Raw genomic sequence first — 5,012 nt, forward strand, 5'->3', positions numbered from 1 at the left:
TGCGAGTGGCAAGTGACGAGGAGCAGAGGCAAGTAGCATGGAACAACGACGAGCACGCGAGGAGCAGCAGGGAGCGAGCAAGGAGCAACGAGACCATGCTCATTGGGAAACAGAAATGGCTTGCGTTCAATCTGCTTGCATCGATGTTGTCTCCACCTCGCCTGCTCATGGACGCGTTGGCGCAGGAGCAGAAATGGCGATGGCGACATGCGACATCTCCCTCGCCGACGTCATCGCCACCTTCTTCTTCCCCGTGCTTCTCTCTCGCTCTTTCCGGTGACTGCTTTTCTCTATTTTTCTATTCTTTTTTTATTTTATAATTTTTTAGTAAGGGTAATTTGGTCCAGAATTTTAATATTTAGGTAAAAATGATAATTTTAAAACCAAGTTGAACCTTACGAATGAAGTTTTTAAAGAAAAAGTTAGAGGCAAATAAAATTTCAGTCTAAACTATAGGGATCGAAATCGTACTTTACCCTTAAAAAAATAAATGAAACATATAGTCTTTCATAGCATAGGAGCTTAAACTTGGATTTGGTTAATCTCTTTATTGTGCTTATTTGTTTTTTTAACTTTGAAAGATTCAAGTTTTAACTCCTATACATATCATCTTGGGTGGCTATATTTTAGATTAACTTTCTCATTATTAAAAGTCTTGATAATAATTCTTTAGATACGAATAAATCAAATGAAGATTCGACTAGGATGAGAGTGAGGCGTCAAAGAAATCTATTGTCGATGATTCACGACTTCTATATCAAAGATTCGAGTTGAAGAGGTGCAATATTCGAAAAAGTGTTGTTGAAAAGGAGGTTTAACGACTACAAAAGTCAAGCAGTTCTTGGTAGAAATAGTTATTGTTAAAGTAATTGTCCGTTGTTGCATATCATCAAAAAATTGGTTGATTTTGTTTATAAATAGGAGTTTCAGCAATAAGTAAAAAGTTAAAATTTTTTTCAGAAATACATTTACTTTCTCACATGTCCTAACACTTTATGTGATTTGTCTACATTAATCTTTTAAGTAAAATTCCTTTCATAATTTTCTTTCATGTTCTTCACATTTTTATAGTTTACATTCCTATCAAGTTATTGCTTTTATTTTACTTTATCAAGCTCTTTTCTTTTTTACTTGAATCCTTAGAAATTATGTGAAGGTTTCATCCATGTACTAAACACTTGGTTTTCTGAGGAGTGTTATTATTATATATTCATATTATTTACAAATGACATTTGTTCATAGTTATTTTATATGCATATTTATGATTTTGTAAAACATTACATTATTATTTGTATTTTTTTTCATTGTGAAACTAGAGATTTTAACACATTTTAAATAAAATTGATATTCGTATAGATGAGTTTGAATATATTTTCACAAATTTGTCTGAAAAAGATTTTAGACGAAATATAAATTAGTAACAAGTGTTTTGAGAAGAAAAAATTTGTCTAAATTTTATCTGAAAAAAAAATTTGTCTTTAATTGATTCGAAATTTATTTCAATTTTGTTTCAAAATCCATCCAAAAAATACTGATTTTTAGTAGTTTACATTCTTACCCTTATAATTTTACTTCAATTCTCATTATATCTTTTAACCTACCTCATATTAATGTTATTTCTCACTCTCAAACTTTACTGCTAAATGATGATCTAGTACTAGTATCAGTAAAAGCGCTAGTTTCTCCAGTCTAAACAAGAGTTATGAAAAGTACAAAGTATTTTGTTGACTGAAATAGATACTAGAAGAATTGCTACAGTGATAGTTGAAATGGCAGCACAATTGCTATTAGAGTGGACAAAAAGGTAAGCTAGCTAGAGAAAGAATTTGGTTCTTCCATACTATGTCTGGAACAATTAGCTATTAGGCCACTCTATCATCTTCTAGTTTGATTCTCTTCTTATTTGATATTGTTTGGTCTTTGGTGGTGGTTGAATCAATGTCTTTAGACTTAATTGTTAATAGAGGGTTCAATTATATTCTTCCAATGCCTCTAAAATATTTGTTGTAGTACGATGCACTCTGTCTAAAGTACAAATTATATTCTCCTAATTATATTACTATTTAGTTTTGTATTTCTAGTAGTTTAATAAAAAAGAAAAATATAAAAAATGTATACTAAATTTTGTTTTTTTTTTATATTATTTTAAACTAAACTAGTGAATAAGATAATATTTAAGTTAAGTACGATTTTGATTCCTAAGGTATAGGTTGAAAATTGTTTTCGTCTCTAACTTTTTTTTGTATACAAAATCGTCTCTAAGGTTTTAACTTGGTTTTAAAATCGTCTTTTTTACTTAAATCTTAAATTTTATTACTAAAATTATTCCTAACAAAAAAAATTATAAAATAAAAAAAAGAGTTCTAGAGTTGAGAGAGAGAAGCAGAAACCAGGGAAGGGGAGAAGAAAAAGGGGGGAGGGAAGAAGAAGAAGGAGGAAGCGTCGTTTTTGCTACTCTTCCTTGCTAGCTCGCCAGTTGCTACTGCTCCTCGCTGCTTGCTACTGCTCCTCGCCGCTTGCTATTGCTCGCCGTTCATCGTTGCTCCTCGCATGTTGTCGTTGCTCTGCTCCTCACCGTTGGTCCTCCCTAGGGTTTCGATTCTTCTTCTGATTTATTGATTTTGTTAATTGTAGGGGTGGCAAGCCGGGAAGCACCACCTCGCCCCCGCCAAAAATCCACCCTTTGGTAGGTTGGCCCATTCTGCCTCGCCTAATTGCGGGCTGGCGGGCTAAACCCGCCATTTTTTTTACTATTAAATACTAAATAATATATATAATTTCACAACCATATTAATAAATTTATAATTTCTAAAGACATAAAAAAATTATATTTTTTATATTCACAAACATTAAAGTCTTTGTAATTATAAATATTGTCTCCAAAACAAAATAAACATAATTATAAATATTGTCTCCAAAGCAACATAAACATAATCCAAAACACTCAATTTTTATCTTTATACTCTTATAAGTTGGGTTGAGAGAAGTTAGATTTTAACAAAAAATTACAAAAATACCCCATTAAAAAAAATTAAGGTCGGCAGGGAAGCCCGCCCCCGCCCTGCAAAAACCTGCCAAAACCCGCAGTTTAATCGGTGCGAGTTAGGCGGGCTTTTGCTCTTTGGCAGTTCCAATTTTGCAGTCCAACTCGCCTTTTTTAGCGGGTTACGCGGGCTGACCCAGTGGGTTTAGTCCTGTTTGCCACCGCTAGTTAATTGCATAGTTGATTCTTCTGTTTTTATTTTTTTTTGTTAATTACATTGTTGATTTATGAATCACATTGTTTCTGATTTTGATTTCATTGATGTTGTTGATTCTGATTCCATTTTTATTCTATTGTTCTTTTACTTCTGTTTTTTCTGCTTTTGATTTTGATTCTATTTTTATTGTTCTGATTTTATTTCTTTGATTTCATTATTATTGTGCTTCTAATTTTGTTGTTTTTTTATTATTCTTTGATCTCTTGTATTCTTCTATTTTTTTTATTGCACTATTGATAATGAAGAAGGTAAAAAAAATATCCTGTTGTAATAGAAAAAAATTGAGTATTTTAATAAAAAAAAAGAATATTTTAGTTTAAAAGAAAATTTTAAAATTAAGTTAAATTTTAAAGATAATTTTATATATAAAAAGTTTTGAAAACGAAAAAAAATTTCAGTTCATAGACTAAAATAATGCTTATACCTAATATCTAAGAATTTGCCGTTTTTAACACCCTCTTAATATCCAGGTAATACTGGACCTGTGCTGAACGAGTCTCTTTATTTTTGTGGTCTTAGAAGTTAGCAAAATCCAAAAAAGAAATAAATAAATGGTGCTGATAACGATGCAATTAATATCTGGCTTATTTTTTTCAGGTTGAATTGTTGAAATCGGCTCTCAAAGTAAGGCTATTGAAAAAAAAGATTAAGATTAAAAAATAAAATATAAATTATATTACAGTGTATTTCATTTGAATTTTTGGTTTTTATTTTTATTTTTAAATAAAAAATAATAAAATTTTATTATTTTTTATAAAATTTTAAAAATAAAAATTATTATAAATAAAAATAAAAAATAAAAATACAAACTTTATTTTTTTTTATTTTATAAAAGTATGATTGAAATTTAGAATAAATTCTATGACATCACTATAAGACCGGCTATGCTTTATGATACTGAGTGTTGGACGGTTAAATGGGAGCACGGGCATAAGCTGAGTGTGGCAGAGATGAAGATGTTGAGATGGATGAAGATTGGATAAAATAAGGAACGAAGATATAAGGGAGAAAGTTGAAGTAGTATTCATTGTGAAAAAAATTGTTGAATCACGTCTCAGATGATTTGGACATGTGAGAAGAAGACTGATAAAACACCTGAGTGTTGGACGGTTAAATGGGAGCACGGGCATAAGCTGAGTGTGGCAGAGATGAAGATGTTGAGATGGATGAAGATTGGATAAAATAAGGAACGAAGATATAAGGGAGAAAGTTGAAGTAGTATTCATTGTGAACATCTCAGATGGTTTGGACATGTGAGAAGAAGACTGATAAAACACTAGAAGGGTGAATGAGATGGAAGATGGACAAGAGGCGAAAGGCAGGAAAAGACCTAAGAAAATTATCTATGAGATGGTTAGACGAGATCTACATGTAAATAGTCTCTCAAATATGATACATGATAAAATATAATAACGTCGTTTAATTCATATAGTCGACTCCACCTGTTAGGAGAAGGCTTTGTTGTTGTGGTTGTGTGATTGAAATTTAATTTTTTATTTCTGACTATCTAATACAATCTCGAGATGTAATTTCCGGTGTGAACAAACGCACCCTAAAAGTGACAAATTAATGTTCTCTCTCTCTCTCTCTTTCAATTTTCTATCTTTCTCTTGATGACAGATACAAATTTGACAGTTTGAGTATTGCAGTAAAACACCACAACCCCACCCCCTCACCCCCTTCCACATTTCTATTTCATCCTCCTGCTACCATTTTTCTTTCCTTCTTCACTTTTGTGTTTGCTAAGCTTCT

This window comes from Arachis duranensis, chromosome 8 (genome assembly GCF_000817695.3).
Source record: "Arachis duranensis cultivar V14167 chromosome 8, aradu.V14167.gnm2.J7QH, whole genome shotgun sequence".
Taxonomy (NCBI): Eukaryota; Viridiplantae; Streptophyta; class Magnoliopsida; order Fabales; family Fabaceae; genus Arachis; species Arachis duranensis.